The sequence below is a fragment of the Muntiacus reevesi genome, chromosome 2, assembly GCF_963930625.1.
Source record: "Muntiacus reevesi chromosome 2, mMunRee1.1, whole genome shotgun sequence".
Taxonomy (NCBI): domain Eukaryota; kingdom Metazoa; phylum Chordata; class Mammalia; order Artiodactyla; family Cervidae; genus Muntiacus; species Muntiacus reevesi.
Window position 1 is genome coordinate 269,998,242 of NC_089250.1, and position 12,201 is coordinate 270,010,442.

At 42.5% G+C, this 12,201-nt stretch overlaps 1 protein-coding gene and 1 pseudogene across 1 annotated transcript in view; one reads left to right on the forward strand and one right to left on the reverse strand.

Moving 5' to 3' along the window:
* The window catches only part of LOC136157556 (zinc finger protein 678-like), a 466,372-nt pseudogene that overhangs the window by 302,691 nt on the left and 151,480 nt on the right, over positions 1-12,201 (forward strand).
* LOC136157568 (zinc finger protein 135-like) overlaps positions 1-12,201 on the reverse strand; it is a 466,540-nt gene that overhangs the window by 301,546 nt on the left and 152,793 nt on the right. The window lies entirely within an intron of this gene.

A 12,201-nucleotide genomic window follows, 5' to 3' on the forward strand; every position in this document is an offset into this window, starting at 1 on the left:
GTAAATACAATCACAATAAGCCCATCATCCACGTGTTATGTGTTTAAATAGTTAATAATCAATAAGCCCACAGTTACATTCCAACCAGTTAATAACCGATAACCTGTGCTTACATTCTGATAGATAGTGTCCAGAGGCAGGGGTGATTAGTGTCTGTTTGCTCTTAGGTGATGAGGAACCTGGATATGATCTTCAAGGTTCCCCTGTCTGGAGGGGGTATTATCCTTCCATTGTCTTTCCCACAGGCACTAAGCAGAGAGTTCAGAGTCCACTGGAGAGGTGGCTGAGCACGATCAGCACAGACAGGCCTGAGATGGAGTCCAGGCCCTATGAATTCCTTCTTCACATAAGACAAATCACTAAAATGAGAAAATGCAAATCTGAATTTTATGTTACAGCTCCTTTTTTTTCTGTGAACTAACATTAGATGTATTAAGTATGTTTGTCCCAATTCATTAATGCTAAAATGCTTTAATATATTAATTTCACTCACAGAGTTTTTAAACAAAGTATTGACGTCCGAGTTTAGAACATTTCCCACAGCGCTTTTTTCTGATTGTTCTTCCATATTAAGCTTATAGATTATATAGAGAAATCTTTAAGAAGAAATTTTTCTGTTCCAATAATGCTATTTTACAATGTTATGTGAGGTTTGCTATACAGAAAGACTAAGAGGTACATATACACATTTCCCTTCTTGAGGAGATTTCCTTCCCATCTAGGTCACCACAGAGCGTTGAGTAGAGTTCCCTGTGTTCTCACCATATTTTTCAAGTCTCACTTCTCATTTGAATTGTTAAGAACTCTTACCTTATTAAATCTATCTTATTTGTTGTGAGGCATCCCAGGACTTAATCATTAATACCATCTATTTCTGATTAGTTCTAGGTCAATATCATTTACTATTTTAGACTCTATTAGAACATGCTTAGATAACAACGTGAGTGGTATTTGGGTTAAATAACTAATAGGCATTAGCATTTGTAAAAACGTTTTGTTTGTAAATTTGATTACTTAAAGAAAAATTTGCTCATTACACTGCTCAAATTCTCCTCGCTTCATTGTTCCTGTACGTTTCTAACTTGACTTCTCTGCACCATACTCCTTTGTCATCTCATCTTGTCCAATGTTCTGTGTTTGTGGTCTCTGTTCTGCAGGCTGCAGATCCTAGTTCTTCTTGCTATGGCGTCTGCTCCGTGGTGGGTTAGGTGGTCCAGAGACTTGTGCCCTTATGCCCTTGAGAGGGGGTTGATTGTTACTATTGTGACCAGAGCCTGCCCGAATCTTGAGGGCCGCTTCGCCTTTCCTCTGTGGCTGTCACTGTCTGTGTCGTGGTCTGCTTCCTGATTGGTGGAGCAGAGGCCCCAGATCTGAAATGAGCTCTGCTCTGATCTGTGGTGTTTCTGATCTAGTGGGACTGGAACACACCCACTGGGAGGGAAGCAACTGAGTGTTGCTCCTCTGGGGATGTTCTCCTCGGAGAGTGCTCTGCGTGTCATCTGTCAGGTGCAGTTCCAGCTCTCATGTGACCCTGTGTTGGCATTGACCTTGGCCCCACCTGAACCATGGGTATGCTGGCACTTGACCCTGGTGTCTCTCAGATGTTTTCACCAGGTCACCAGCAGAGATCCACTGTGGTCGTATCCCAGGTGTATATTCATTGTGGAGTTGGACCCGCTGTGGTGCTATGGAGACAATGTAGACTGTGACCTGGCCCAAATGCCTCATGTGTGGGCCTACAATGTCTACAGTTGCTAAAGCCAGACTGGTCTTGACTGCCAGAGCCTCATTTCCATCCAGATGTTCTGTTGGGGCTGAGTTTACCAAGCCAGTTGTGGGGTGTAACACCATGGTTTGTACAGATGCAAGGAGAGATCTCAGCTTTTCTTTCTTAGTGACAAGGCCGTGGGGCTCAGCTGTGGTTTCAGCACCACCTGTACATTGGGACCACCGACAGGCGTGTGTTCTGAATGTGCCCCTGGAGCCCATGAGTCTATCCTGGTAGGGAGGAGGCTGGGGAGGTGAAAGCAGCTGTGGGGATCGTGAGATCACCCACCTAGGTGGGAGCCATTCCTAGTGCCTGCAGAGGCAGGGACAGGCAGAGGGGCAGAGAGGCTGCAAGCAGGTTCTTCCCTTCGGGTATCACTCAACAGCGCCGCTCTGCTTCTCCGGTGGTTCAGGCTTCCTCCACAAGCATCCCATTTGCAGAGCTCGTCCCTCCTTCCCGTCCACTCAGGATGTCTCCTCACGGCCAACCGCAGTCCTCTGCCTGGGTCTGCTCTCCAAAACCCACGTTCCACCACCCAGCTCTTGTCTGCAGCGGAGGACACCCTGTCAGGCTGGGTGGGCAGGGCAGGGGTCAGTACACTTCGTACAGGTCTCACTCTGTCCTTCATGCTGGTTGCCGTGTTCTCTTCCCACAGAGAACGAGGCTCCCCTTCTGTCCCAACTGAGCTCCCCACAGTGAGGGACTTCCCTGCATGTGGAGACCTCGCCTCTCTTCAGATGCCCCAGGGTTTTGCGGGTCCCATCCGGCTTCTTTTCCTCTTCCCTTTCCTCCATCACTCTCTTGTACTACCTGGCTCAGCAGGAATCTTTCTTGTCCTTTCAGATGTCCAAGTTCCTCTGCCCATGTTCCACAGTGCTCTGTGAGAATTTTTCCACTTCAAGATGTATTCTTGATGCTTTGGTGGAAAGGATGAACTCCACGTCTTCCGAATCCTCTGCCATTTTGACTCCTTCTATCTCGGTTTTAGGCTTCATCTAGCCAAGTGTATGCCAATTTTATGTATATTGTAAACTATATTCCCCAAAAATGGTAAGTAGAATAACTTATTATTTGGTATCTTTCAGCTGTGTCTTCTCATGACACCCAGTGTTTGAGGACCCAAAAGCCAGGCTTAGAAGATTTACTCCCAACAGTAAAGCTAGGAATATATGAAAGATATCACCTTAGAAATTTACATTTAACCAAAGACTGGGAATCTATGAGGGCATGTAAAGAGCGGAGAGCATGTTATGATGGACACAACCAAATTGGCTCAGTTTCCCATAAAGTAAACATTACTGCCCAAAGAAATCAAGGATGTGAATCAAATAAGGAAAAACCAATTTCAGATGACCAATTTCAGTCATCAACATCTGCAGTTATGTGTATATTTGTCAGCAAAGATCCACAGCATCTCTTGATAGATACATGTTCTCTGAAGGGAAATGTGGAAAATCTGGAAAGTTATCTAGTCTCTACTGGAGATACTCATTCAAACCTATACTCTGAGCATAGGTGTCTGTTAAATATACATTCAAACATGTCTGGAAACCAGAAACTTAAACATGAGGGGGAAAGTTCCCAATACAATCAATTTGAGGGATCCTTTAACAAGGGTTTCTTGTTCTCCAACCAACAACTCTTTTCTCCTTGTTCCAAAATCTGGAATGTTGATAATAATGGGAGAGACCTTATTCAACCATCATTGTTCAATTCATATGGAGGTATAAATAGTGTGGAACAACTTTCCAAGTGTAACAAAATGAGTAATGCCTTAAGCAGGAGCTCTACCCCCAATAATTACAAGATTATACGTGATGGAATGAGAAGCTCTTCATATAATGAAACTGGCTATAATGTTGACCAAGACTCATATCTTGTGAAACAACAAGGACATCAATTTTCAGACAACAATTCTAAACATCATAAGTGTAGGAATATACTTTATCAAAGCTCAAATCTTACTATTAAAACTTCTAATAGTATGAATATTGGAGAGAAGACCTATAATTGTTATGATTATGGTAAAGTTGTTAACCAGTCTTCAAAACTTATTCAACAGCAGAGAATTCAGAGTAACCGGAAACATTGCAAGTGTCATACATGTGGAAAAGTCTTTAGTAACTCACCCAATCGAAGTAGACATAGGAAAGTTCATACAGGAAGGAAGCATTTCAAATGTGCAGCATGTGGCAAAGCCTTTAATCAGAGTTCATCTTTAACTGAACATCTGGGAATCCATGCTGGGGAGAAACCATACAAATGTACAGAATGTGACAAAGTCTTTATCTGCTCTTCATGTGTTACTCAACATCAGCAAATTCATACTAGGGAGAGACCTTATAAATGTACAGCATGTGGCAAGGCTTTTAAGAAGTGTTCAACTTTAACTCAACATCAGCGAATCCATACTGGGGAGAGACCTTATGAATGTATAGCATGTGGCAAGGCTTTTAAGCAGAGTTCAAATTTAACTGAACATCAGCGAATCCATTCCGGGGAAAGACCTTATAAATGTACAGAATGTGGCAAAGCCTTTATCCGTTATTATTATCTTATTCAACATCTGCGAATCCATTCTTGGGAGAGGCCTTATAAATGTACAGCATGTGGCATGGGTTTTAAGCAGAGTTCAAGTTTAACTCAACATCAGCGAATCCATTCCGGGAAAGACCTTATAAATGTACAGAATGTGGCAAGGCTTTTAAGCAGCGTTCAGCTTTAAATGTACATCAGCGAATCCATACTGGGGAGAGACCTTATAAATGTACAGCATGTGGCAAAGCCTTTTCCCAGAGTTCAAGTCTTTCTGGACATCAGAGATTTCATGCTGCAGAGAAATGTTAGAAATGTAAGGAATGTGGCAAAGGATTTCCTCACAGCCTCCCTCACAATCAGAGAATTCATACTGCAGAGAAACCCTGGAAATGAATCAGTGATGAAAAGTTTGGTCCTTAATATACAATTTTGAAAAAACGAGTGTTTTCTTTGGAAAGATACATGAATTAAATTAAAAAAATGTAGATAACTGCTTAATCAAACATCAAAAGTAACTCAATACCAGAGTATTCATACTAGAAAGCATTTCATTCGTACCACTTTTGTTGAATTACCCGAAGCAAAATTCTGTAGCAAGTATTCCATAAGTAAAACATACAAATTGATATGTTAGTATGGATCACAAGATGAAGGGGTGGATATTTGCAGAGGTACAATTATTATTAATGTATCCTTGTTTATGTTAACATTATTTGAGATTATTAAGGAACCAAAACGAATGTATTTCAACTCTCAAATTATAACATGCTGTGATTTGTTTCTACTGTATATATGAACTTATGTTTTTGATGGTTGTAGCCCAATGGTAAGAGAAGCCCTTCTATGTGAAGTGGGAATCATTTATGTTTATTCTCCAATTTATAAGATTAAGAACACAGTCATGTTATATACACACTAAACCTCTGAATGGATGTATTTGTCACTGATGTGAAACACCTCTGTGGTCACCATGATATAAGTGTTCAGGGAATAATTCAAAGTAAGACAAAAGTTTGCTCTAAGTTTTCAATAACTATGTCAGTTGCTCTTTAAGCATAAAACAAGAATAGTTCATGAAAATCTAAGGTATTTTTATAACAGCAACATAGAGAAATCATGCATATTATCTGGCAGGCTTGAAGTAAGTACACCTTCTCTTCTATCTGATGTAAGTATAGAAAACTCTTTCTGGAAATGTCATATTAACATAATTAATGTCCATCCATGTTTACTAAATTAGCCTCCATTTTGTAAACCATGTAAATCACATTCTCAGATAATTTCATCAGAGAAACAGGAAAGTTTTTAGAAGCTTGTAATGTGTATTTTAATCAAGGATCAAACAAGAATTGTAAAAGGTTTTATTCCATCTGTGTCAAATTAATGTACCTTAATGAATAAAAGTGAATGGTTTTTCAGTGTTACAATTGATGTGGAATGAATGAAGGATTAACGCACCACCAGCATTAACCTCTCCCACCTATTTAAGGTTGCAGGAAATTTAACGTAATGATAAACTCTTTGTAGCACAGGGGGATGGCATCTGTAGAAATTAGTTCCTTACTGCCATTAAACCTCTCATAATTTTATATATTTCCTACCATTTCTACATTGTATCTCCTCTCCGATTTTTTTTCCCCCAGACTCGCCCTCCCGCCCCTCCCCCTCCTCTCCGATTTTTATCTACTTGGACACCGTGGTGGTTCTAATAAGAAGGATCATAGGGAGTACTGTTGAGAGCTCCCCTGAACGGCTCCATGCTGTTGCTGCCTCAGCGGCTGTCTGGGGAGCAGGCAGCCTGCAGGTCCTTGAATTCACACCAGTCAGTCCTGTGAGCACCTGTACTAGATGACCCCTTCCTTGGGACCAGCAGTCTTGCTGAACCCCAGGGTCTACTGCACAGGCTCCACTTCAGTGATACCCTCTGAGCTCATCAGAATCCTGCTCGTCTTTGTTTGAATGGTTCCCTCCACACTCAGCCTGTGGGACCCATAGCACTTCACCCAGGGTCAGGTCTGAACCCCAAGTAGTGGAATTTTCTCTGCCTGGTTGTAGCCTTGATCTTCTTCAGTGGCCTTCAAGGCTTACTGTGAATTTTCTGAGGACCTAAACTCATAGTCATAAACTCACCTTCTGCAATTGTCCTTTGTTCTGCTGTTAGCTTAAACTTTTCAGGGGCTCATTTAAGCAAATGTAAGTTTAACAAAGTCACAAAAAGAATAATCAGAAGCCATGATGGGAAAATTCTGAGCCAAGATTTATAAAATCTTACCCTGTATCATTCTTAGCACATGTGTCTTGTAAGGCTTAAAGGAACTATTTTATCATGGCTTTGGCATACTTTGAATGCAATATATAAATATCTGAAGATACATACATAATATAATTTATATAACACACATTGAATACAAGATACAAATATCTGGAGGTATACATGTTAGCAGTGAGAAAACCAAGAAGGAATATTTGAGCGTATGTGTATTCTTACACATTTAACTTAGAGAATTTAGAAATGCTAAATGAAAACTGGTCATTTCAAAATTGGAGATGATTTACTAAAAAGTATAAAAGTTGTCAATTTGTTGATTAATCTGTTTTGTCTAGTTTTCATGGACTTCATTTTCTTAAATGTCAGGAGGTTATGTTTTTTAAGGAACTTCCACACGGTCCAGCCACGTGACTGCACCAGCTTACATTCCCTCTAGCCATGTAGGAGGTTCCCTGATCTCCAAGCGCCTTCAGCGTTTATGATATTATTAGTGGGCTTTTTGCTCGTTGTTCTGACCGGCCTGCGGTGATGCATCCCTGTAGCTTTGCTCTGCATTCCTTATTGTTCAGCGCTGGTGAGCATCTTTCTTTGCCTCCTGCCCATGGAAAGAGCAAGCTGCCCGCCCGGCCTCAGCAGCTGTGGGGCACAGGCTCAGTCTCCCCCACAGCACGTGGGGGATTCCTGGGCCAGGGGTGTGGCCCTTGTCCCCGCAGGGTCAGACGGGTTCCCACCGCCGGTGACCAGTCTGCTTAGCTTCTTTCCTTTTGAGACATTGATTTATTTATTTATTGGAACATAATTGCTTTACAATGTGGTGCTGGTTTGTGCTCTGTGACGTCATCAATCAGCCGTGAGTATCCATAAATCTTCTCCCTCTTGGCCCTCCCTCCCGTGGTCTCCGTTTCACCCCTCTCTCAGCACAGAGCACCAAGCTGAGCGCCCTGTGGTAAACAGCAGCTTCCCACCAGCTCCCTATTTTCACCATCAGTTCAGTCCAGTTGCTCACTCGTGTCTGACTCTGCGACCCCATGGAGTGCTGCACGCCAGGTCTCCTGTCCATCACCAACTCCTGGAGCTTGCTCAAACGAACGTCCATTGAGTCAGTGATACCATCCAAACACCTTATCCTCTGTCGGCCCCTTCTCCTCCCCCTTTCAATCTTTCCCAGCGTCAGGGTCTCTTCAAATGAGTCAGTTCTTCATATCAGATGGCCAAAGTATTTGGTGTGGTTAATGTTCTTATGTGTGCTCAGTTGTGTCTGAATATTTGTGGTCCCAGGGGCTGTATCCTGCCAGGATCCCATCTGTCCATAGACTTCCCAGGAAAGGATACTGGAGTGGGTTGCCATCTCTTCCTCCAGGCGATCTTCCTGACCCAAGGATTGAACCTGCATCACGTGGATATCCTGCATCGGCAGGCAGAGTCCAGTCCTTACCCCTCAGTCACCTGGGAATCTAGTGAGAAATAAAGAAGAGATTAAAAAGCTCCATGATTACTGTGGGTTTCAAAGGAGGGACTTTGAATATACTAAGTCTAGAGAACTTTCAGGACCATGAAATAATTTGTGTTAAACTGTCATGATGAACACATGTTATTAAACACTTATCTAGAGGTATGGAGTGCACATTCCTAAAAGAGGAACACAGGGGCAAACTAGAGAGTTGATCTATTTACTGCCCATGTAGATTCAGCAGTGGTCACAAATGCTCGCTCTTGTGGGGCAAGCTCAGTAGGGAGATTGTCCACATGTGGGAATAAGAGGTATGTGGGCAATGTCTATACTTTATTCTCACTTCTGCTGTGAAACTAAATCTTGTACAAAGTTAGTACTGGTGAATGCAGACTGAATATTTTTTAGAATACATAATATGAGAAAGATGAATATGGTTCTAGTTTCAATTTTTCCTTGGTCATTATACTTTAAAGATGTGGGAAAATAGAGCTCTCTAAATGGAGCAGAGAATGAACTGTACCAGTTGATTCATAAAACCTAGAAAAACACACACAGGAAGTAGAGCAACAACATTCTCAGGTGTTAAGTCATGTGTGATGTAACTTATGAGAACACCGAACATTACTTCCTTGGTTGGTCATCAGAGAGCATTTAAGGCATCGTTTTCAGAGGCATTTGCCTCCGCCCATACACACTGTGAACCTAGCGTGTCCTGCTCAGTTCAGTTCAGTTCAGTGGCTCAGTCGCCGTGGACTGGAGCACGCCAGGCCTCCTGCTACCCCTGGTTTTGTCAGGAGAAGCACACTTATTGAATCCAGTCACCCTGGCCAGGCACCATAGTAACCTTTTGCAAGAGCTGTTTTGTGACAGGAGATCCTGATAAGGAATAAGGAACTAATAAACCACCCCCAGCCGGAAGAGTTGGGGAAAGGTCAAAAGGAGACACCGCGTCTCCGTCCACTTCCGTCCACTACCCCAAATCCCTCTTGCTAACATCCATCTTGGCTGAGCGATGCGTGGGCCTCCAGGAAAGACTCTGAATTCGAATGATTGGCCAAAGACCACCCAGAAACTAATCCCATCACCATAAAACCCAAGACTGCTAGCCACGTGGCAGAGCAGTTCTCCTGGGTTCCCTTACCCCTCTGCTCTCCCCCAGGTGCCCTTCCCAATAAAATCTCTTGCTTTGTCAGCACATGCATCTCCTTAGACAATTCATTTCCAAGTGTTAGACTAGAGCCCAGTTTCGGGCCCTGGAAGGGGTCCCCCTTCCTGAAACAGTTTCTTTTCCAAGAAAGCAGGGAAGGAAATGCCTCCAGGCTCCTGGTCTCTGAAGTTGGAGGTGCCACGCCTGCAGAGAGGTGGTCAGAAAGCAAATCACTTTGTGAAAACCTGTGTCCCCAGGCTGCAGAGGGGTGCTGAAAAAAACTAAGGACAAGGGAGATCTTTGAGAAGAATTTTGCAAGTAAGGCCTGACAGGAACCCAAGACCCCCAGGTGATTCCCACCACTCACTCACCTCTCCCCTCCCAGACCCCAAGGGTACAGGCATGCTGTGGACCACCACACCCATCCTAGAAAGAGCCCCTCCCCAGGGTATCAGGTTGACCTTCTTTGTTTCTAGAAGTTTCCTCCCTAAACCCTCCCTTCCTGAGGTCTGCGGGTGTGAGGTTTCCCCTCAGGGCTCTGAATGCGGGTCTTCCTCTTGCATTTTTTTCACAACCCTCAAGGCTGGGTCAGCTAGCCCAGAAGGAGGGTCCATTGTCTCTCGTGAACTGTTCTCTGTAACTCGAAAAGGAAGGAGAAGAACTAGCCCGGACGATTTGCAAATAGTGTAGAGCACCAGGACGTGATTAGCATTATCAGGTTAGTCTTGATTCCCCACTACAGATAGGGAACACAGAAAGTCGAAAAGGAGCTCAGAAAAGGGTGAGGGAAACAGGAAAACATTTTCTTCTCTCCCTGCAGCAGTTGCAGGTTAAACAGCTGCATGGATGCTTTTGAAGGTATTTACTCAACATGCAGATGTGAGTTTGGGATGTAACATCCCCAGAGAAGACGCAGAGCAGGAGGAAGAAGAGGAGGAAATGGCAGCTTTTCAGGTGTGTGTCCTGTCTTGGGTCTGGGGCTGTGTCTGCTTTTCTTCCTGAAATGCCTGGACTGCAAACCTTTAGTTCTCTGCTGCTAATTTTTCTGCTTAGAATGCTTGTTATCACCTTATTTTTTCCTTTTTTTTTTTTTTAATAGTGAAAACCAGCTCTTCAGGTTTCATCTCCCTGATGTCCCAGAGCCTTTTCTCCATTGTCTGTATCCCGGCTCTAAAGCATGTTGAATTCTCAGCATGAAATAGTGACTTTCAATGTTGAATACATTCACTTTGTGAGAGATGAACACGGGGAGGCACTGGTATCTGAGATTCCCATTGGGATGTGGTTCGGTGCTGGGATCTTAGGGAAGTCGTGGAAATGCCGTGATGAATTTACATGTGAATGCAATTCAGCTCTTTAGAACAGGAAGAACAGGAGTAAAAAAAATGTCCTTGTTAATAGAATGAACTCAGCATTCCAGAACTTGTCAGAAGTTAAAGTAGCATAGACAATCCTCTATACTGATAAGAAATATGTACTAAAAAATGGACTATTAAGCTACAGATCATGGGAGGTATATAGGAGGTGGAAATTGCAGAAAACTGACATTTTTCTTGATAGATTGAGAACATGGTTTTCCTAATATTGCCAAAATACCTGACAGTGATAATGCATTTTTCCATGTACCCTATGACCGCTGATGTTCACTGGTCCAAGTGCTTCTGTGAGATTTCCACGCTATGAAATTCATTTTTTTTTTTTTTTTTCTGTCTTGAACAAGGGTCTTGGAAAGAAAAAGTGATGGATATGCCTATCACAGTTAATGAGGAAATGCCGTATCTTCTTAGTCACTCTTTGCTTTGAAAAATGAACACTGTCAGCTAAAACAGATGCACAATTTGAGAGATGTGAATTAAGTTTTATTTGGGGCAAAATGAGGACAGCCGCCCAGGATACAGCACCTCAGATAGCTCTGAGAGACTGCTCCAAAGAGACAGTGGGGGAAGGTCAGTATGTGATTTTGGTGAAGGGGGAGTTCAGTGCAGTCAAGCGCTTACTTTACAGAAGGTTTTCTGCCAGTCGTGAGGAGCTGATGTCATCATTTAGTGGTTTAGTGCTTTTCTAGATATGAAGAGACGCAAGGATTGGGATCATGAAAGCAGTTCTTGAAAATATCTAACTCTCTAAAGACCTGTGCCACCAGATTTTGCTGGAGCAGAGTGCTGCAATCCACCCTGAACTCCCTCGAGGGAATTGAAGTCAACAGTTGGAGCACTAAAGGGTTCATTTTCCCCAGAGGCAGATGGCAAACGCCCTTGTTTTTGTTGTTGAGCCACTGGAAATTGACAACACTCACGCGTGTTTAGTAGAAATGCTGGGGTTTAGGAGTGGGGGTTTTCATCACTCAAGCCCAGTCCTGATCATTTCCAGTACACTCCACACTCACATCACAGATAGATTCTCGTCACATTTCTGTATTTTCCAAAATGTTTACAAGAATCATATTAGTGCTAATCTATGTTCAACTGTGTTAAATTTTAAAATATAGCTCCATGCAAATGATACAGACTTTGCAGGACATGAAAAGATTCAGAACCAGAGCTCTCTAATTTTTTATCATTGTGTATGTCTGCACCCATGTCTATTTTTAAAAATTAAAATAATATCATCCTCAAATATTTATGTACACTTTCAATCAGTTAAAAATTATCCTGCTTTTATTGACATCACAATTTTTCTCTATTACTATTAATAAGTATCCCATTTTAGTGTATGTCTGTATGAATGAACATGTTAACATCATTTGATTGATGTTTTTCTTTTTCTTTTTTGAAGATTCCCTGAAGCAGGGAATAGCTACCCACTCAGGTATTCGTGCCTTGAGAATCCCATGGACAGAGAAGCCTGGCAGCCTACAGGCCCTGGGGTTGCAAAGAGTAGGACACAACTGAGTGACTAACACTTTTCTTGTTTTTAGTATTATTTACAAGTACAGAAATTTCTATAAACTTTCATTAGAGTTAGCTCTGTGCATTTGTCTGTGTTTTATTAAAGTCTAGAGTCATAAACTGAAGTAAAAGTTAAGC